Source organism: Colossoma macropomum, unplaced genomic scaffold, assembly GCF_904425465.1.
Source record: "Colossoma macropomum unplaced genomic scaffold, Colossoma_macropomum, whole genome shotgun sequence".
NCBI lineage: Eukaryota > Metazoa > Chordata > Actinopteri > Characiformes > Serrasalmidae > Colossoma > Colossoma macropomum.
Genome location: NW_023495870.1, coordinates 65398 through 88998, shown reverse-complemented (window position 1 = coordinate 88998; position 23601 = coordinate 65398). Strand labels below are relative to the sequence as shown.

The following is a 23601-nucleotide window of genomic DNA, read 5'->3' as shown; positions in this document are numbered from 1 at the left end:
AGAATGCCGATATGCAGATTGTGTCCAGTTGAAGTCAGTACCGTATAAACATATGTGGGTCGACGAAAGTAGACCACTGTAGCTTTGCTATATAGGCCTATAGCGCATTATTACTTTCTGAACACTACATTGAGTGGCTACAGATGTGACTTAAGCGTAGTAACGGTTAGCTTTCACACGACTGGTGAAAAAGCAGTGTGGCCATCATGAAGTCAGCCAGCCATTCATCTTGTGGCTTTGTTTTGTGAAGTAAATCAGCGGCGCAATCTAGAGGAGCTCTTCCTTTTTCACACAAGAGGCAGAATTCAGGGCCACATTGGGCCCGGTGCTTTTTCCAGTTTAGGCTCTGACGAAGTCGACAGCATTAATTATCATGTCGTAACACCGTGATCCTTTGTGCATTGCGGGACTGGTTTTCCGGCTTTATTGCCTGTGCTGTCCACTCAGTGATGTAATCGATTCAAAGACCGACTCACGCCTTGTGAAATCGATGTGCTTTTGTTGACGTGCAGCTATAATGTTGCTAAACGTTCGTGGTTTTCCAGCCGCATGTTAACTATTGGCTTTGGAGTGTTCTCCTGCTTCATCTCGTGTGAAGTGCTCCATTGTAATGACGCTCCCGTCGTCCGTTTGCTTGTTGTGCGCTTGTTGTTTGTAATAGAAGTAGTTTTAGATAAATCCTCCTTGACAGTTGACCCAACCAGTCCATGTGGTCACCAGTTTCTTGGTACTGATGATGTGTTTGCCATCTTCAGTGAAAGCTCTAGTGTAATGGGATGAAGCTTGAAGAAGGCTGAACTCCCATTAGTTTGCTGTAATTCTCAGCAGGATGCTGGGAAGCTTATGATTCTAATCTTGTATTTCCTTATGGTGCATTCTTATAGTGTGTTTTACTTTACAGGAGTCTTTATTAGAACATGTTTAATGTAAAGCCTTTTATACCTTTATAGGTTATTACTATTTCATTAGAATCCACTCTTTCATTCACTTGTACTATACTGTTGGATAACATCTCAGTTTATGCCTTGTTTGGAGCTGGCATTACAAAGCTTTAGGCCTGTTTCTGAATCCGACATCACTATCAAATCACTCACTGATTTGGGGAATGAGACCACTGTAAGAGCCCTTCAAATGAAGAGTAACTGTCTTTTTGTCTGTATTTTTGTTTGTCTGGTTGTGAAGGAAATATGCCCTAACATGCTTGTTTACAAGAGGACAAAGCAATCTTCCATTTGTTAAGTTTTAGCTGTGCATTTGTGTACTGTCTAACTTTAGCAATCCTTCAGCACAGTTGTAAATCTGAGTTCCTAATCTAATCTCTTGGTGAGGCCACAGCTCACAGAACTATGAGAATCTACCACTAAAATATTTCTTTATGGCCGCTTCCCACATTCTACTCAATTTTTACTTTCTACTTTCAATTTTGGTTTTGCATTCAGTGTGAAAGATAGCCTCTGCAAGTCTGTCCAAGTCATTATGACTAGAGATGGACTGAGATGTGTTTTTGGGGCCAATACTGATTGCTTTTCAGCATGCTCAGCTGATAGCCAATATGAAAGAGGGAGGGGGCGGATGCCACATTTAAAGGCGCAGAAGTGATACTCAACAGCAAAACAAATACACCCCTCCCTTCAGCGCTCCTTCAGAAGCTTTGCCCCCCAAATCTAAGGCTGTGCATTGCCAAGGCAAACAGCACTTTTTTAGATCTTAGTGGCCAGAAGGCCCTTTGCAAACATTGTATAGAAAAATGCCACGATATAACAATAGAGCAAACAACAGCACAGTAAGTAATGTAACTTTACTAACATTGGCTAGGTTGTGGGTTAGCAAACTGTCACTACAATTACTACTGTGAAGCTAACCACAAACAAGCAAACTGGACAAAGCAATACTAACATATTGGGTGTGTCTCAAAACCTAGTGAGCTCTCTACATAGACAGCATTTTACGTCACAATATACGCGCTCCCGACAAGAAGGCTGTCCTAATTCTTGGATATCTCAAATATGCTGCCTACTGAGGTCTCTCATTTTGGCCCAATATCGAAAGAGCATCGGATGTTTCTTCAGCCGCTGAGGCAATCCCGCGATGCAGCGCGGCGAAACTTTGGTTTGAAGATGGCGGGCAGAAGCGCTTCACCAAGCAGCGACGTCATCTTCAAATGTAAGTTATTCTGATTTTCTGGGGTATTTATCTGTTTTCTAGTCATAAAGGTGCACAAATAGTCTATACTTTCCGCGTTTGACCACAACTATTGTCTATTTTGCTGTTTCATTCAGAGCAAATACAATTAAAATCGCTATATAAACCGCCAGAGCGGGATCCATGTTGGCTAACTGTGATTCTGACGGCTGAGGTAAGTAAACGCTGGTCTCGTGCAGTGGGCGGGAACAAGTGGCAACGTCACTGCTGTCTAACTAGAGCGTCTCATTTATCTGCCTTATAAGGATAGATGACGGTTGGAACACTGCCTACTTAGACACCGCCTATGTAGACAGTGGCTACTTAGAGAGCTCACTAGGTTTTGAGACACACCCATTGATTCTGTGAAACAGCAAAAATAAATTAATGTTACCCACCTGTTAAGCAGAAACAAAGCAACTGTTCCTTTTTAACCATTGAAATAATTGGAGCCTATACGACCAGCACAGCTAACAGGACGCGTTTGTAGCTCTGTGTCTTATTTCTGTTTTCAGTCCCTGCCAAAGGCACGGATCATGAAGCTAGTGCAGTGTAAGCTAAGCGAAGATTGGTGCTTGGATGCTAACCTGCTAACATGGGTTCTCATTTTGAGTCGTGGTTCCTTTCAAAATCTCTTCCTCATGCTAAAGGTGTTTTTCCTTTCACTGTCATCCTTGTGGATGCTCATTAGGGATCTAGACCAAGATTCCAGAAAAGCTGCTTTAGGACAATGTCTGTTGCCCTCTTTACATAATAATGAGGTAAACTGATTGCTGGAAACATGCTCGTCAAATTCCATCAAAGAATACCTGTCTTTCCATGTAATAAAGCAACAGAGAAAGGTATGGAAGGCAGTTCTACTATGCACTTCTTCCTGAACTTGATTATAAAAGAAAATGAAGCCTGTGAGATGCTGCACAGTTTGAATAGTGATATGAATATGTAACAGTATTTTTTTGAATTCCATTTGCATTTCCTCTGTCATGTCACATTTGGGCAGATTTGAATAATGAAGTGAAAAATCTGATAACATCAATGATTAGATAATTGTCCCCTGGGGTGTACTGTGATGATGAGTGATTAACCAGTGAACATCATTCTGGTTTTGTGTTCTTCTTATGGAGAATGAATGTGGGATGGTGGAGTGCACATATAATAGTGACATCACTTCCTCTCAGCATGAAGTGAAGGTCAGGATAGAAGCTCCAGCAAACCACAAAACCATGAAGGAGAAGAGATTGACAGAAATCTTATTCTCTCCCTCTCTCTCTCTCTCTCTCTCTCTCTCTCTCGCTTGCTCTATTATGCCAGTATTGGAAGCCCGCTCTTGGCAGAGTTTCCATGGCAATGTGAGCAGTGGGTGGGGGTAGAAGTTCTGATTAGTTTTAATGATAGTGTAGTTTGCTTCTCTTGCTGGACGAAAGAAAAGCACTACAACAGGTGATTTTGTGTTCAATAGAGGAAATAGTAGATCAGAAATATAAAGAAGGCCAGATTGTGTGTGCGTGTGTGTGTGTGTGTGTGTGTGTGTGTGTGTGTGTGTGTGTGTGTTAAAGGTGGATGATACGAACTATAGTGTTTCCCCCTAACTGGACAATAACAATATAACATCATGATATCCAATGCAGCAACAATGATACTAATAATAACAATGTAATAATTTCTTGAAACAGAAATGTATTCTTAATTGATAAATAATAAACTGCACCAACAATCTAAATGTTTGTGTAAACATTTAAATGGCATTTATTTTTGTTTCTAAGATTTTTTTTTAAAGCTGTTTACGTTCATGTGTAAATTGTCTTGAGGGTGGAGATGTTTACAGTTGACCATTTTTTGGTCTTATACTGGTATCCACTGACGGATAACCTAACGACAATGCTTTAAAGGCAGTAATCGCCATGTTAGGAAAAATTAATTAATAAATGACTATTTTGAGTTTAAAAAGCTTGGTAAAGATTATTAAATAATATGTGATGTTATGGAGCTGCTAGTATAAGGCAGAACATCATCACCATTGTCTCTGCTGTGGCTTTCCTGTTGTATTGTCTGAGGAAAGTTTTAAGCATTTTCTGTATGGTTAAGCGTCCCAGTGGTTTGGACAGTTGTAAAATTATGAAAATATAATGGTTATAAATATCCTGGTTTTACTTAGGCACCTTTAGCTGAAATCCATAGCACTTCTGCTATAATGGTGGAAAACACATTTTTTATGTAAAGCAAATGGATGGAGATTTACATCCGTTCAGTGGTCTGAAGTTTTTCCTCAAGCGGGAGCTATTAGCATGCAAGTGTGCGCCATTTAAAGAGAAGAAACAGCAGTTAACTCACATCAGGTGTAACAAATGAATGTGTTTACCAGTCACAACTTTAAAGTGGTAAAGTCTTTTATTACCAAAACGTATTGAGTTACTCAGTAATATATAATTTAATATGTGATTTACAAATCAGTCAATACCAAAAAAGCATATAAGCTAAAGATAACATAAAATTAGGTCTAAGTCGCACTGGACAATGTAGGTGTTTGCAACAATATAATCAATAATCGCTAAGGAAATATTATGGCCAAATCTACAGTTCGGTAAAACCTGTATCATGGAACATAGCACTTTTCAGTTTTATACCTCCCACCACTCATGTATGTGTGTGATGCTTGTGTGGATTTATGTGTGATGGATGATGAAGTGGAAAAAGCAGCAGAGGGATCTTTGGCAGGGAGCCTAATGGCCGTAGCATAGAGCTTTCTTGCATGATGAATGTTGGATACTCACTCATGCTGCTGCAACGGTCCACCTCCACGATGAGGGACAGTGGCAGCACTCATCTTCAATGTCTGTCTCCTTCCCTCCTGCATGCCGAGACAGTGGCAAGACAGCTGGAAGATCATGACTAATCCCAAAAGCTTGCATGTGCGGGGGGTTGAATGTTTTTTGAGATAGGTTCTAGGCTGACATAGAGCTTTTTTTATTGTGTATAAATGCCTTGCTGCAATGAGGAGCATTACGCTGGTGGCTGGAGGAGAACCGCTTTGCTGCCACTAGCTGGCAGCCGGCAAGAGAGAGGTCAGGAATGGACCTCATTCGACCCTTATGTGCACAGAAATAACACAGCACACAGCATACCCCCTGGTTGCATCATGTTGTAGTCTAGTTATTACGACTGCCTACAAGTAAAATTCAGTTAAAAGCAGAGATTGTTTCTTTCATATGATTTTGGAGAATGGAGTCCTCTCTTGAGTCCTACCCTTGTGGTGGTAATTGAGATGTGTATTTGAATGTGTCAAATGGACATTGTTTGGGCTGTGAATGACGAGTCCTCTGCATGCAAACTACATGTCTAAACCATCACACAAGTTCCTTAGTTTTTGTGCTATACATTTTTTCATCAATAATGTTGATGGAACATGTTTCGATGGAAATGTGTGTGATTCACAGTAAACTGGATTTTCATATTCGTGGGTGATAAAGCACACTAATAATTATAGAAGTGTTTTATGTTGAAATGCTTTTTTTATTGTGGCAGTTCCACAGGACTGTTTAATGTGAAGAAAGCTGCAAGTGAGTTGTCGGTTTCATCTTAGCACGGCTGTCTTTGTGTTTTCAAACCCCTGTGCTTTCTGCCCTATTGCTCGCTGGCAGCTCAACACAGACTCACAACATTTCACACACACAGCACCAGCAGTGTCCTGGTTAGTCTGATAAAAGTTAAGGGAAAAATGTTTTTTTTGTTATGTATTTATTCAAAATGTGTCGGTTTCTATTTCGCTGGCAGATTGGCCTCTCGGGGGCCTGCAGAAAGGGGTTGAGTAATTTGAAATAGACTTGCTGATGTGGCTTCTTAGTCAGCAGCAGTTCTCTGTGTGAGCAGACCTTCGTTCACTGCCAGCTTGTGTGGTTTGTTCATTAGCGCAGCAATGTATACTTGGCTTACGTCACATGGTATCAGTTGGTATCGGTGTGTTTCTATGAGGTTGAGTACAAGTAAATGAGCATCGTATCATACCAGTACACCATTATCGGTATTGATGCATCCCTAGTTTTTAATGTTGCTTCTGCATGCTGTTAAATGTTTGTGTAACACCAGTGCTGTCACCTAAAAAGTTAATCCTACAGCCATACATTATTTCAGGCCAAGGTCCTTTTTTGTTTTGGTGTTGTTTTTTTTGTTTCCTGCAGTTAAACAGATATTCATTCATGGACTCTTCCGGATGTACAAATATCAAAGCAAGTCAGAATGCATATCCATAGTCTCGGCATATTCATTTTGACTAGTATTTGTGTAGTTAATTTTTAAAAATAACTAGAAATGTGATGTTTTACGCAACAGTAAACTTTGTAGTGAAGGGTCTGTTGACTTGTTGAGTGGGGACAGGAAACTTTTCTCTCAGTTCTTTTTCTGTTGACAGCTGCAAACTGCAGCAGCCTTGGCAGCTTCTTGTAGCTTAACCTTATCCTCATGCCTAGCGGTCAGGAGGATTACACCGGAGGAGCCTACCATGTTCTCTGGACTTTCTTGAATGCTATTGCTCAGCCCACATCATCTCCATGCCAACACATACCTTCACGTCATTCTATAGCTAAAACCCACCCAGCCTTGCCTGGTCATGCTCCCTGACGCATATACACACATACATGCACACAATGGCAGCAAGAGAGACGCTAATGTCCTAGAAGTGTTACATCTGAGTTGAGGAGGAGGGGTGGCGGCGGGGGAGTGTTTCTTATGTGTTTCACTCCCTCCGTATGCTGCACTTCACTCTGCAGTGCTCAGCACTGATACCACTGCTAATCTGCTGCCTCAGCTCAAGCGGAGCATGCCCAGTGGCATGCAGAATGTCTCGTGGCTCGTTAAAGGCCTCTCTGGGACAATTAAGCATCTTGCAGCGATGGATGAAGCACTGCAGTAGGAACCATAAAGAGGACAGTCTCCTATAGGATGTGTCAGAAATAACCAGGAACAAAGGGAAAAAATGCCCTCATACTTAAGATTTTTCTACTTTCAAGAGCCTGTATCCCATATTCTTCTTGTATTTTATTTTTTCCCCAGGTCCAGTTTGTGTGGGTTTATGCAGCAAAATCAGCATAACATAATAGAACATAGCATATAACGTGTAGTGTATATATTTTTACTTGACCATTTCCCAATCTCTTTTTATCCCTTTGAAATTGTTACTTTGTTGTTACTGTTCCTTTAAGATCGGTATATGTAAATGAGCACTGTTCTTATTGGCTGCCATGTGTCTGAACTGAGACATTCATAATTTCAGGGCAAGTGAGCAGGACCAAATAGCCGTAGGCTGAATAGAAAGATATATAGATGTCTCTGTTTTTGCGACATCATAGAAACAGTGAATTCAAAACGGGCTGTTTTTGCAGTTTAGTTTTCAATACATGGACTGGGAGGTGATCCGTGTGTTTTTAACCTTTTTTATGTACTATGTCAAGCTATTTTATTTCTAAAAAAGGCAAGGAAAATTGTCCCCATAAAAATGCCCCCAAAATGTCATAGGTGAATATATCAATATGTTTAATTTTCTAAATATAATAAATGTTGTGTTAATAGAACCAGTCAATATGTCATGCATTGCTCAGCCTGCTGATCTTGACCTGTCATTTTTTACAATAAAATTAAAAGGATATTTAATCTGTATACTGTTTAATTTCTACATTTTCTGCTACCTGATTAAGTTCAGATATTATTCTGAGTATTCTCGCATTATAAGAGCCCATATTTGTGTAAAATGCTTCTGAATCTTAGTCACCATGGGCAAAAAATGCCCTTTAAAGAAGTATTATTTCCTACCGTGGATGGACGTGTTAAGCAGATTGGAGCTCAAGATCTCAACTTGGCAGGTGAGCCAAGGGTCAGCTCAGCCGCTGACCGCACAGCCTGAAGGCTTTTCAGGCTCAAGCAGATCCAAGTCAGGGGCCTCCATGTATGTTTCATTTCATAGCTGACTGCAGGCTAGCATGTGGTCATCCTTCATCGCCATGAGCTGGTCAGGGGATTTGGCTGGAAAGAGGATTCACTGGGATATGAGCAGATTGATGTGATTGGATTGCACCTTGCACTGATTCATACTTTCAGCAATGAATCACTGAGGCCGCTGTATTGTGTAAACCTTTTAATGATGAGGTAGAAACAGCTATTTCTGCCTTTTGGTCTACCCTTCTCCTTTAATAATGTGATTTCCTAATGCTGTTGTAGCATATGTTGATATGTAACAGAGCTGAAAATCCTTTTGATTTGTGTCATAGGCTTTCATTTTTGAGCAAGCAAACATATGAATAGGAATAGATTGTATATGGCCAAAAGTATGTGGCACCTGGCAATCACACCTACATAAGCTTGTTGGATATCCCATTCCAAAGTCATGGGCATAACTTTTGAGTTTGTAGCTATTACAGCCTCCGCTGGAAAAGGCTTTCCACAAGATTTTGGAGTGTGTTTGTGAGAATCTGTGCCCATCAAACCAAACTCATCAAACCATGCCTTCATGGACCTCACTTTTTGAACAGGATTACAATTATGCTTGAACAAGAAAGGGCTTTGCCCAAACTGTTGCCTCAACGTTGAAAGCATGTAATTGCCTAAAATGTCTTAGTATAAACATTACCCCACATTGAAACTGAAGGGCCTAGCCTAAATCCTGAAAAACAGCCCCAGACCATTATCCCTCTTCCACCAAACTTTACTGTTGTCAGTATGCATTTTGGATGGTAGCATTCTCCTGGGATCTGCCAAAGAAATTTTGTCCATCAGACTGCCAGATAGTAAAGGGTGGTTCATCACACATTTCCACTCTATTCAGTATGAACCATTCTACTGCAAGTGTTTATTTATGGAGATGGCATGGATATGTGCTGGATTTTATACACTTGAGCTCAACAATTTGGAGGAGTGTCCTTTTTTTGCCATAGTGTACTTCACACTCACCTTTTATTGTTGGTTAAACAAATTAATATGAATTCCATTCTAAATGTGCACACTCAGTCTGAATCATCAAACTGTAAGGGCAGCATTATTTTGTCCTACATGGATAGAAAATACCTTTGTACAAAGAAAGCTCTAATTCTGCATGGTAATACGTTTCCCTGTGCCCACGTGGACATGCATTACGGGTGATGTCTCAATTTGATACATTACTGATACAGGAAAATAAAAGAGTGACTGAAAATGTGCCTTACATTTAGGGGTGGGAATCTCTAGGCACCTCATGATTTGATTAGATTACGATTCAGAGGGCTGCGATGTGATTATAAAACGATTAACAATGCATCTTTTTTTCTATACAGGATTTCTTTCTTCTCACTGTGTGACAACTTGATACTTTTAAAGCAAAGTATTTGTAATGATCCATAATGAATTTACTTCCATTATCTTTTATTAAAAAACAAACGGAAGTGATGTGCCAAGTCAACTGGAAGGCTCTCATTCACTGCTCTTGTTTGGAGCACATGGGACACAGGCTGCCACTCATCTGCGATAAAATGCGCAGTTATGGTGACATAAGATTATATGGATGTCCACGCATCACGTTACAGCTAACCTACCCGTTCTCTTCAGTGATTACATAACTTCGGTTTTGGTCTCGTTGTAGAAAGTGCGGGGGTCACTGTGTCAGTAAAATATCTTTGAGTTGGGCCGCTGTATCTCGGTTCCAAAGTGGGCAACGTAGTGTGAAAGCCCTGGTTCTCAACGACTGAGTACGGACGCAAATCCTTGGCAATAAAAGTTGTGATAGAATTTGTAATTCGCTTCGTCCTTTCCAAGTCCTCTGATTGGCAGCAACTACACCTGGGCGGAATATGGGTGGAAACGTGTAATATGGTTTCTCATGTTTATCGTTTCCAAAATAGTTTAGTGTGACACAACTTGCATATAGTATGGCTCCTGTCCAGGTCCCTTTTCCCTTCAACTTCATAGACGCCAAATGAAGTCAGCTTCTCTTTTTAATTTTCTCATTCCACCTTAAATGGTGCCACGTTTACATTCTGGCGCATCAGGCAGAATTTAAGGTGGAACGGGAAAATTTGAAAGAGAAGCTGACTTCACTTCAAATTTGAAAGAGAAGATGGCGAATAAGAAGCTGATTTCAGCCTAAATGTTGTGGCTCCCAAGGTGGTTTGATTTTTGTTAAATGGACAAAATGCCTCCTCTTAACATTTGGGTTGTCGACTCCTGACCTAATCTAGCTTTTAATGCAGAGGGTGCCAGTCGGATTTCTCGCTCATCCATTTGTGTTTTTATTACATGCACGCAACAGACTGTCCGGGCGCTGCACTTCAGCACTTCCAAGTTTCACCTTTTGCGTTCCGTCAACATAACATTATCAATTAAAATTTAGGTTAAAATTTGATTTTTGACATTTGTGAATCCATTCAGAATCGTCCACATCCGAATCGCGATGCATCTAAAGATCAAATTTTCCCCCCACCCCTACTTACGTTATGTGAAATGCGTACATTTTCAGTTTCTTAGAGAATTCTACATTATAAAACTACAATACCCCCTCTCAGTGATATCACAAGTCACTTCAAACTGGAGTTTTACTGTTACGTGGATGATACTTTCTCATGCTAAATACCAATAAGACTGAAGTCATCCTTATTGGATCTAAATCAACCCTCAATAAAACTGGTTCTCTCGCTATTCCCATTGACGATGTAGCTGTGTCCACTTCCCTTCTTGTTTGAAATTTGGGTGTGATCTGCAACTTGACTCTTGCATTTAATGCCTCTGTTGTTAAAACCTCTTTTTTCCACCTGCACAACATTGCCAAAGTCCATGGCATGTGTCAATCTGTTGCTGAAACTCTTATTCATGCCTTCATTTTCCCCTCTTCACAAACTGCAGATGGTCCAGAACTCTGCTGCCCATCTTTATACTCATACCCGGTCACAATATCACATTGTACCCATTCTCCCTGCTACTCACATGCAAAGCTCTTGACAACCTTGCTCCTTCTTATCTGTCTGATCTTCTTTTCCACAACCTGCTCATACTTTCAGGTCCTCTCTCTCAGCTGTGCGACTCACCATTCCTTCATCAAACCTCCATAGCTTTGGCGATCAATTATTCTCTAGATTTGCTCCGCGTCTTTGGATCCCTCTCCCTTCGCAAGTCCGGAAGTCTGATTCTCTCGCCACATTCAGATCTAATCTTAAAACACCCTTCCCCCGCACCTAAACTGTTCTTCCGTCCAGGCTTTCCCCATGCTGTCTTTGTCTGTATTACTGTGTTTTATCGACTGCTTTTTGATGTTCTATGTATGGATGCAATTGTAAACGTCTTTGGGTTCTTGAAAAGTTATAAGCTTTTCTATCAAACATTTTTATTAAGATTGTCAAGTTTCAACTGGTGAAATTGAACCTAATAACATAGAGCTTGTGAACTGCCAGTGGATAAGTTAGACCAATCAGAAGCAACCAACACAATCACACCTAACTGGCAGTTGGCACACCATATCCAGTGTTCAAGCCTCAAGCCAGAAAAATGGATGTTCTGGTCTTCTTGGCCAAAATAACAGGCCTGGTCTTTGTTTTATAGTAAATAGTAGAGTGTACTTTGCTGGGTCTGCATGTTCCTCTCCCAGCTAACTGCAGCTGAAGGGCCGAATGAAGGCAAGCTGCAGTTCACTGACCATGTCAGCCTTGTCTGTCTGTCTCTCTGTCCCTTAGCTTTGTGAAAGACAGAAGTCAGTAGAGCAGTGCAAGAAGATAGGGTGGAACTCCCCATGGGAAACAGACATGCTGTGCCACTTCAACCTTGCTTTCCTCCCTTTTCTGAATCTTTCAACAGTAAAGGAACTTTTGGAGAGTGCTCGTGTTTCTCTTTCCAAATAAAATAATTGACAGCAAGAATTCATGAGCAAATGGAGCAAACTCGTAAAACTTTAACAAAGCCCTGCAGATACTTAATTTATACATTGCCCATAACAGCATCACTTTAGTCATTTCTGAAATGTCCTATGGCTCTATGCATCACTTATTAAAACATTATGCAGTCATTTTTACCACAGAAAGTTGTGACAGTTTTTATTTCTGTCAGCAGTAATTTGTACCTTATCAGTGACGAGTGAGGTATGCCCCATGAAGCTTTTTATCTAACCCTAAATTCGAAAATGATTCTTGTTAGTTTGTGTGCCTGGTCATATTAATTGTTTGTCATTCATCAGTTGTCACCAGTATATTAATAACTTTATTTTTATTTATTTAATTTGTTTTACCTTATTAAGACTTGATTAACCTGTTAAAGGCAGGAATTTTTTTCTTCTGTGGATAAATATATTTAAAGAGCTTTTTTAAAGTAGCCAGTGCAGTTTTAGAGTGGTTATTAGATTATACATCTACGTTCAAAATAAAACAGTTTTGGGAATATAATTTGTCTTTTGTTTTGTTAGTTTCCAGCACTAATTGTTAATGGTTAAGTACTTATCATGATTCATTTGTTAGTTTGTTTATCTGGACCCTGTAAGCAAGAACTTTGATGTAACTAGACCTTGGAAGTTTTAAGTGAATACCCCTGATATAAAGGGTATGGAATGAGTTATGATTTCCAGTTCATGTTCACTTTAAATAAGAGGGGGAACAGTCATGATAGAATGTTTGAATGCTAGATTTGAAAGTCTTTTTTACTTTTAACTGCCCTGTTAAACAGATGACTAATGGATTGACAGTTGTAAGGCAGCTGCATGCTTTTGTTGACTTTTGATAAGGAACTACAGTAATAGAAATTATGGTTGTCCCAGTTGGTTTGCTACTTGGTGCCTGAAACATAGCAGATCATTTTTCATGCACAGCAATATTCAATAGGCATATTACCCTGCAGTCTATGCACTGTGATGTTTTTTGTTTCCATAAGGACTGCAGAAGGAAATATATCCTCTGAATGGTATCAATCCGAACTGTAAAACTCCCCTCAGCACTGACTGTTTTTTTCCCTTCCTCTCACCATAACCATGAAAAAACGTGTTTCTTTATGTCTGATGTAGACAGGCCTGGTACTCCGCCAAGTGCACTTCAAGGCACAGTGTGTATGATTCCTGTGCTTTGTTTGGGGAAAAAAAACATTCTCTCAACCCACCATGTTTACCGAGAGAGAAATCCAATGCATGTTGCTCTCTCCCCCACTCTGTTGCTCCATGTTTGTCTCTGAAAATCAGTGAGTTCTGAAAAAAAGACTAGGAGAAATGCTTAAAAAATATTGTACACACTGAAAGTTTACATAAACGGTGTATCAAGGCTAAACAGTGTTGCTTGTTTACAGCTGCCCTTGAAAGTGCAGGGAGATATATAGAGCTCTACTGCCTGATACTGCATGTAGTGAAAAGACCAAGCAGCAACAACAGTGCTGAGCCTGTAGGCCCAGAAGCATTGAGCAGATGTAAGCATGGAAAGGTGTGGACTGATGGTTATATGATTAATTAATTAAACAGCGTAAAACATTATTGAAACTGACTTTGGGATCAGATGGCTTGAATTTGTTGGTCACTACATGTTAAAGATGTTTTAGCAAAAAAAATCAGTGACATTTTCCACTTAGTTCAGTTGTATTCTATTGGATGAGACATGTTTGGAGTCCAGATTTTGCTTCTATAGTTTGGAACGGGAGCAGTGAGGCTAACATTGCTGACAAAGACTTGAATTTGATAGTCATCAAAGAAGCCCAAATAATTTCTGTAAAAATACATCACCAAAACATCTTTCAGCCTGTGCAAATTACTTCCGGGTCTTCTTTAAAGTGACGCAGACTTGTTGACATGGTTTAGGACACAGTGTGACTAACTGTGAACTTTAAAAATGAACAAAATTGCAGGCAGCCACCTGAGACAATAGGGTCTGTATTCACAAACCACCTCAGGAGTAGAAGTGCTAATCTAGAATCAGTACTTGTGGCAATGACCATCATAAATGTTGAATCTGATCCAAGATCAGTCCTGCTTTGCGAATACCAGCCTTTTGTTGTCTGAAATGGGTGCTTGTAGCGGTAATGTTTTGTTCACTTTTATAGCTCACAGTAAGTCATACTGTACTCTACATTTACAAGTCTCAAAGCTCTAATGAAGGCCTGAATGCAGTTTGAGCAAAGATGTGTTTCTACAGAAATAATTTTGGCTTTTTGAGTGACTACTGAGTTTGTGTCTCTTAGCAATGTTGGTGTCATAGCTGCAGTTGCACAGAAGCAAAATTTGTGTTTCACATGTCTTGGCTAATTGTCTACATTTGAAGTAAAATTGGGTAAATTCAATTTTTCACTTAACTATTTCTTTAATATTGTTGATGTTCTGTTGTGACACCTCAAGGAATGTTTTACAGCTGTGGTGTCAAGCTCTTTTTCTTCTGACTACATATTTCTATATGATATTTAAAATGTGACAGTACGTCAGTTCGTTAAAATGAAATCAGAATTACAAGCTTTTACCCCTGTTGACATCAGTTAAAAGGTCTAGTTATTATCATGATAGTACAGACACCATCAGTACAGTGCAGTATTCACTCTGCAACTACTAGGCCAAAAAGAGCATAATGTTTGAATAGACTGTGCTTTCAAATAAATTTTACCATGCTATTGAAAAGTGGGAGTGTGTCATTTGAATGGATTTCATTGGAGTTTCATTGGCAGTTCAGTGATTCTCTGCCTGGGCAAGAACACCACATTACACGAATAGAAGTCTTTGTGTAAGACTTATAATGCTACATTCACTTACATCTGTAAAATAATTTAGTTCTAAGTTGTTCTAAGTAAGAGTGTCTGCCAAATGCACATATGTAAGTGTGCCTTTGTTTTGAAGTCTTTGCATGTGTCAGACTAGAGCATTACAATATTTATTTGTAATATTGTGATTAGGGATGCATTGATACTGGCACCAGGTATCGGTCCAATACCATTCTCAATTACTTTTACTTGTACTCATAAAAATTCACTGATACCAACATTCCAATACCAGCTGATACTGTGTGGCATAATCTGAGTGTGTGCTGCCCTGCTAATGAACAAACATCTCAAGCTGTTAGTTAAGGAGGCTTTGCTCTCACAGAGAAGTGTTACTGACTCCTTGACAGTCTGACACAAAGTTGCAGGCCACTTTAAACTATTTGCCTTGGCATATTCCCGCCAGGAGTACACTGTGTGATTTTAGCCTGTTTTAAACACACAATTGCAGCCGCTTCCCCAATACTGTTGGAGACACATAGGTTAGCAGAATGGAAGTGAAAAGTCAACATTTCCTACCAAAGTCCTTACACTCTGTTTAACTGAATGAAATAGCAAGGTATAAATGGTAATACATTGATTTGTTTTTGTGAAACAGGCTGTAGAAAGACTGTATTATCCAACTGTGTACATCACCACCTACTTTAAGCTTCAGTGCACAACAGCTTTTTTGAAATTGTTCATGGACAGAGTGTTTCACATAGTATGGACTAAGCATTTTCAAACGGTGTGAGTATATAAATTGTAGGCTTTGTCCGTAAATGATTCAAATGAATGGTGTGAGTCACCAAAAGACAACACTTATAAAATCACACAATGTATTCAGGATTTAAAGGAAATCCAAACTACAGCTCAACCAGCCAAACAAAATAATTCGGACGTAAAACTCCATAAGTGAGCTCCTCAGATGCATTAGTCTCGGATGTGATTACTGCTGTCGCTGTGCTACAGAGACTGTTGTTGAAAGAAACAGATCGGGGTTCAAACCTACAAAATATACTTTACTTACAGCTTTATAGAAGTGCTTTTTTTCTGACGAGGAACAAAACCTGCTCTTCTCCACTGCAGCGCTACTCGATCAAGGTAACTAATGTAGCAGGGTCCTGTAGTAACGATTGCCCGAAACCCGGGGTAAGTAAAACACATTGTCGGAACAGCAGCCCGATCGGGCAAGTTCGTATTAGGGTGGGGCCGCAGTGTGTTAACAGAACAATGTAATCGTGGCCAAACTCAATTCACTTGAATATTTAACCCCTTGCCATACAAAAATGGTCTTATACATTCGTGCGTCCGGTTAAAACAAGCCAATGGTTTTAATTGTTGACAAATGACGTCAGAGCGAGGAAAACTCAGTTCTCATGGGTCGATTTTGACCCCTCTGTACCTGGGATGTTCTGTAAAGTTTGTAGGGAATATCCCAACAAGGCAGATAAAAGTGTTTTTTTTTTTGTCAGAACTACAACTTAACAGTCGCTCGAGTGTCACGACAAGTCTCTGTCACATTGCGCGTGTAGCAGCGAAAAAAGCTGCTAGCGCGTCTGGGCCGCTCGACATGGGCATACGACGGATGAACAGTGAAGCAGATTCCAGGTTGACCAAGTTAGTCACAACAATATATCATACAGTTAAAAGAGAAAAACCCTTCACCGACTACCCACATGAAATAGACCTTCAAATTAAAAATGGACTGGAACTTGGTAGCCTGTATTGTACCGACATGGATTGCAGAGGGTAAGGTAATGTTTGCTTACTTATGCATACAAATGCTAACGTTAAGATTATTGATAACCTTAATGTTTGTTTATAATAAATAGAAATACAAATCAGTGGTAGGAAATTAAGCTAAAAACGTTTTATTTGAAGAATAAATAATCTTCATTATTTATTATTTGCTCTTTAATGGGCCAAGCTAGCATTTTAAAAAATTACATTTTAAATCGGCTGACTATTGAAATAACATGAATCAAATGAAATGGTACGTTGAAAGTGAGAGGCAACTGGTTATTTAGCAGAATGAGTCATGCATAACTATGCTGTGACAATTGATCCCCAATTTCGTGTTCGTGGTCCTGGCCGTTTCCAAATGTGCATTAATAACTGTATTGGTTTCCCTGTCCTAACTCCACCCATGTCTGTGTTTGCCTTTTACATTAGTGAACCATTGGTGTGACATGGTTGAAATGGCCTGCATTATTTTTGACTAAAATATTTTTTTTGCTTGAATGCCTTGATTCACCCAAATATCCAAAGAGCATATAACATTAAAACATTCAGCAATCTGCATGTCTCTGTGATCAGTATTGCGAAGGGCCATGGCACAATATCAGAACGATATTTTATGCAGCTGTATTTCAGTCTGAGTCATAGTCAGGAGAATAAGTGACTGCGGATCAGCGGACTATGTTCCTCAGCAGTGCATAAGTAAACTGCTCAGAATGCTGATTCTGTAGTGGAGCCGGCTAGAGATGAAACGGTTACCGGTTTCACAGTAAACTGTGGTAAAATTAATGACGGTTAGTAGTACCATATGAACTTCAAAGTATCGTTAAAACCGTACCGCGGTGTGAAAAACTCACTGTACAGAGTCAAACAAAGGCAGAATCATTCTCTCACATGCAGCTCTGTGTGTGTGTAGAGGGGGAGGGGGAGAGAAGGGAGAACATGGCGGAATGTAGTGACAGAGATTCGGAGATATTTCAGCCTTCTAAGAAGACCAAGTCTGACGTTTGATCATATTTTGGGTTTTATAAGAATACAGAAGGAAAGTTAATTGAAGATGACCACCCTGTCTGCAGATGACCACCCTGTCTGCAGAACAGGCCGAAAGAAAATAGCGGCGAAAGGGGGCAACACATCAAACCTTACGAGTCATCTTCGCGACCACCACCCGCTACTTTTTAGAGAATGCAAGGTTAACTTTAATGGAGAAGTCTGTGGGGACTTCGAAATAGAAGAAATGTCATGGTTTGTGTGGTTTAACTTATGCTTATGGTTCGTTAATAATATAAAATGAAGCTTTTAGCGTCAAAAAAAAAAAAGAAAAACAATCGGGGAATCAACTGTGAATCGAAACTAAAGCTTTTAACACATATTTCTGTGGAGCCGTGTCTCCAAAATGAGCTCTGAGTTAACAGTCACACAAGCTCTGGAACGAGACGCTGCAAAAGTTCAATCTGCACAGCTCCGCTTTCTCGCCTCGCTTGCAGTGTTTACTGTCTGAGAAGAGAATAACACTGTCTCAAATCACTCAATGTCCCCTACATAGGGCGCTACTTTTCAAACAAAAATGATCATCATAACAAGCAATTGAGTTATAAAAAGGGAATTTGTAAGCTATTGTTAATATATTGTTATTGTGAACATTTCATGCACTCTTTGGGTGAAGGATTTGCTATTTCATGATCCACGAAGTGCACTACATAGGGTTGATAGTGTACTTTGAGACAGGACCTTGCGCGAGTAAATGCTGTGTGCTGCTTTTAGGAAAAGCAGTTTCAGAGATTAAACTGTAGGAGTGTTTCTGCCACAGCTCAGATGCATGTTAATTTTAAGTTATGTTTTAGTTTTAAAATGCTTTTAGAGAAGCAGCTCCACAGGTGAAGACACACTGTGTGAGTTCTACACTGTCTGCAGCTCACAGCACGTCACGCAATTCCTCTGTGATTTTGGCTGTTTTTCCTGGTGCACTGTATTGATTAGGGGTACAGCGCCACAACGGCACAATAATGCTGTAATTGCAGTTAGGACAGAAATCCCCCAGGTGCAACACTTCTTAGAAGTAGTAATTTTCCATGAAGACCCACCTCAGAGTTGATTGAGATTTAATTCTCTATGCAGGGAAATCCCTAGTTATTGTAATTAATAATAATAATTACAACAGTAATAATAATAGTAATAACAGTAATAATAATAACAGTAATAATAACACATTTGCTGTTGTTTTGTTAACAGAGTATTACAAGTATTGTAAGTAATACAAAAGTAATACTACAAATGTACTGACTATAATTTTTAATGTTTATGCAAACAAAAAGTGCATATTGCTGCCAATTCTATTTGTGTTAATATAAAAGTTGTTGAAACGAGTTTCTGTTTGTGTATCAGTATTTATTTATTTATCTATTTTACTTTTCAACACGTTTGAACAATATCGCGATAATACCGATAATTGTGATAATTTTGGTCGTGATAATCGTGATATGAAATTGTAATATCGTTTCATCTCTAGAGCCGGCAATGCTAGTTTCTTGTGACACCTGCGATGGAGAGAGGGAATGCAGAGCTGAGGCATGCCACCCCGACTGTGTTATCCCCCTTTTCTGAATTCCCTCAGCCACTTCTTTCCAACTGTTCTTCGAAAGTGCAGACTTCCAGACCTTCTAAACCCCCAAACTGTCCCACTCCTTATGCCGTATGGGAGATGAATTGCACAGTTAAGAATATGCTGTTTTTTTTCTCCTCTTCTGTCATGTTCTCTTTTTTACATCTTTGCCTTCCTTTTTCTCCATCTTTCCATATCTTCCTCCCTCACCCCAGCTTCTTTCATCTCTGTGGAAATCAACTGGTTAGAGAGAAGAGTTTATGGCTGTGGCTGGTTATCGACTACAGTTCAGAAGCCATGGAATCACATTAGCCATTGCCAGATAGAGAAAGAGTAAGGCACAGAGGCTCAGACTCTGGAAACATAATCTGATCAGTGGATTGGAGGACTTAATTTTGCTCTAATCCTGATAGCAATGAGTCAAACTCCTTCATGTTAAGAAGGTGCAGGTTGTTGTAATTGTGATCAAATCATGGATTGCCTCTAATGGGTGCTGCAAGGAACTAGTGGTTCAGAGAGACATAATTCTGGCTGGAACGTGTTGGTGGTTAAGCTGCTTTTGTCTATTTAAGACACATTGCTTTGTGTCATTGTTCACCACATGCACTTTTTGACTTGGTGCTGACCTTTCTGTGTATATTGGCGGTTACAAGGGATTTCTCGGTTAGTAAGGCAAAGCAGACTGTAGACTTGAATCTATATTATCAGCTCAGAACAGAAGAATACTTTAGATCTTACCATGTTGCTATAAGCAGTGCCTAAAAAACAGTGACTTGTATTTATGCCATAAACTCATGTAATTGCCTGTCCAAGGTGACTCTCCTTTGCATGGTAGTTGTTCATCTTTGGTTAAAATAAATAAATAAAAATTCTTTCAGTTTTCGGCCAGGTGTGTTTTGGATTTCGGGTTCCAGTTATTTTTGTTTTAGTGCATCACAAATTGTTACTTTTATTATTATTATTATTATTATTATTATTATAAAACAAAATTATTTAATATGAGGTAATAATTTGTTACATGTATACTTGTTTATGATCATGCGTATTAATTTATTAATTCACTTTTTAGTAAATAGCAAAAATTCTATCCGTTTACTTTGTTTTTATTTGTGCTTTTTTTATTAATATGTACTTTTAGAGAAAATGAAAATACTACAATGCAGTCATAGAAAGACGTCAGTAATGGGTTTTCTTTTCAAACGTTTCACAAATTTCCCAAAAAAATGGTAGAAGATAATATGAATTAATCAGTGTTTCGATTAACTTTGTTTATTGAAAAACACATGGCATGCTTGTATACACAAGCGTAGCAGAAATGGCATAAAAACACATTTAAATGGCACTTAAATCGGGTCTTAGGTAAAATGTCAGTGAGGTAGCTGTCCTTACTGAGGACCAGATATCATTTGTGAATTCAAAAAGTGCATTTCAATTTTAACATTCTTTGCTGTGATTTCCCATGTGGCCTTTGATATGATGTGATGCACCTTAGCTGACTTCAGACAGCAAAAGCAGCATACACCCACCCGATAATGTGCAGCTTATCAACAGCTACCAGCACACATACTGATTAGATACTGGAGTGCACCAAGAGCCAGCAAGTTCTCATTTATTTTTGAAAATAAATACATCTGAGGACATTTTAGCTAGCTAGCTAGCTTTTTGTTACTACAGTGTAGCCAAGAAATACCTTCTTTGAAAGGAAGAGTCCATTTGACTGACATAAAAAACTATCCACAAACTGCTGTGACATGCAGGCAGCTTGACTTGTCCTCTGTAGATACGCTGTTGTTGCATGCTGCTGGTGACTAGCATGCATTTAGCTTCATAAACAAATGTTTTCTTCCTGTAAGACTCAAAAAATTGGTGCATAGAGCTGTGTAATTTACTAGAAACAGCAAAAGTATAATTTTAGAATATTTCAGCTATCAGATTTCTCAGATTTTCTTGAATATTCTTGCAGCCATACAATACGCTGTATACTTCCAAGGTATGATCAGCTACATGAAAGTGAAAATGAAAAATAAAGATTCCTAAGTGGTTTTTGGTTTGAACATATGATTCTAGACATTTTGTGGAGGTTCTTTAAACTTTGAAAAAAATCTTCATATTCACATATCATTTACAAAAATAGTTCCTTAACTAACTAAACTATCCATTTAAGGGTTCTTAAGGGAGCCAGAAGTGGTGGAGAAAAGAGTGTGCAGAAAATAAACAGAGCATGAAAGAGGCACAGTGCATTGTTTGGACTTGGTCTTGTTGGTAGTCCAGACTATCTGCAAACAAGCCCTCCAGCCTTCTTCTGATCCACATGGAAATCAGCATGTCTAACGATAGCCACTGTGACCACTGCTCTCTTGAGCATTACACAAATAGATATTTCAGTGGTAGTGCAGTGATTTTTATGGCTGATTAGAATGATCAGAGGGTCTTTTGTGGTCATAAACTGGGACTTGGAGAAGTGGGGAAAAAGAATTTTGGGCTTGGTGGTGCCCTGGAGGAAACAAATGTCACTGAAGAGGCAGTGACAGATAGTCTTAGCAAAGCTGGCCTAGTGTACACAACCATACTGACTCCACCCTCATAAATGGAAACAAAGCCTTGCCGTAGTGCATTTGTTTCACCCAATTTGTACATTGTTGACATTATGTAGTTTACCAGAACTGGTTTCAGTGTTGTTTACAGAGTATAATGAACCATTAAACATATATAAGCACTAGTGACTAGCATGTTAGCTGATGTAGCATAACATGCGCAAGGCTGCACTGGCATTAAGCCTTTTGATAGGGATATTATTGTTCTGAATGAATCACTCCATCTCCTTCTTTGCCGCAGTTCCTGCTTGCCTTGTCGCACAGACCACAACTAGTCTGCTCATCTTTAAAAGCATAGGTGAGCAGCAAAATGGGCAGGATCAAATACAATTCATAGAAGTTGATAAACACCCATGTGCCTTTCCATTATCACTCTGCCTCCTTTTTTTTGTTGTTGAGCTGTAGGCGCAGATACCATTTATTTGCTCTGAAGAGTCCTGATCCTCTATACCTAACAAACTTCCCATTTCACACTCCCACCCTCAGAGATAGATCAGACTGTCAGTGTACTGGTGCTGTGTAACTATTTACATCATTTATTCCACTTTTCTTTGTCTTCTCTTTTTTTATTTAACTGTTCTCCTAAGGTTTAGACTTTTTAAAGACAAGCTATTTTCTGGTCTGGTCAGTCCCTAATGCTGGACAGGAAGGTCTGGCTCGCAATTGATGTTCCAGTTCATCCCAAGGTGTGTTAAGTGTGATTAAGATCGGGGCTCTGTGCAGGCCACTGGAGCTGCTCCACATCAGGCTTGTCAAATCTTGTCTTTATGGACCTCGCTTTGTGCGCAGAAGCACAGTCATGCTGGCACAGGAAAAGGCCTTCCAAACTGCTGCCACAAAGCATATAATTGTCTAAAATGTCTTTGTATGCTGAAGCTTTAACATTACCCATCACCTGGAGTAAGGGGCCGAGCCCAAACCCTGAAAAACAGCCCCGGACCATTATCCCTCCTCCACCAAACTTTTGTGTTGGCATAATGTGTTCCGGTAGGTAGCGTTCCCCTGGCATCTGCCAAACCCTCAATCCATCAGACTGCCAGATAGTGAAGCATGATTCATCACTCCAGAGAATACATTTCCACTGCTTCAGAGTCCAGTGACGACATGCTTTACACCACTTCAGCCAGCACTGCGCATTGTGGTCCTAGGCTTGCGTGCAGCAGCTTGGCTATAGAAATTCATTTCATGAAGCTCCCAACGCACAGTTCTTGTGCTGATGTTGCTTCCAGAGGCAGTTTGTAGTAATTGATGCAACAGAGGATTACCAATTTTTACACTCTACACGTGTCAGTCACTTGGCAGCCCCGCTCTATGCGATTGCTTCGTGGCTGTGCTGTTGCTCCTGGAGCATTATTCCATTTCACAGTTATAGCACTTAGAGTTGACTGGAGCAGACCTAGCAGGGCAGAAATTTCATACTGACTTGTGTTAAAAGTGGAATTCTGTGATAGCACCATGTTTAAAGTTGCTGAGCTCTTTAGTATGATCCATTCTGCTGCCACTTTTTGTCTCTGGAGAAATAAAAGTGTCTGAATATTTGTTTCCCGTCGCTGTGTTAAAGAATTATGTTGTTGCTACTACTAGAAGTTTCTGAACTGTGCTGATTAGCTGGGAGACACATTTTCCCCCACTGTAAAAGATTTTTTATGCTGCTGTAATTTGTTTGGCATACAAGGATGATAAAAGTCATTTGCTGGAATACTGCAGTAAGCAATTAGATGATGTGGGCCAACTCTGTTCAGTATTAACTAATTGGACTACCTTTGGCCCTTACTAGCAGAGTGACATTGG

General features: G+C 39.6%; 1 protein-coding gene across 1 annotated transcript in view; it reads left to right on the top strand.

The window, feature by feature from the left end:
• Positions 1-23601, top strand: part of fut8a (fucosyltransferase 8a (alpha (1,6) fucosyltransferase)) — a gene marked incomplete at its 3' end in the record, with an annotated part of 79793 nt that overhangs the window by 590 nt on the left and 55602 nt on the right.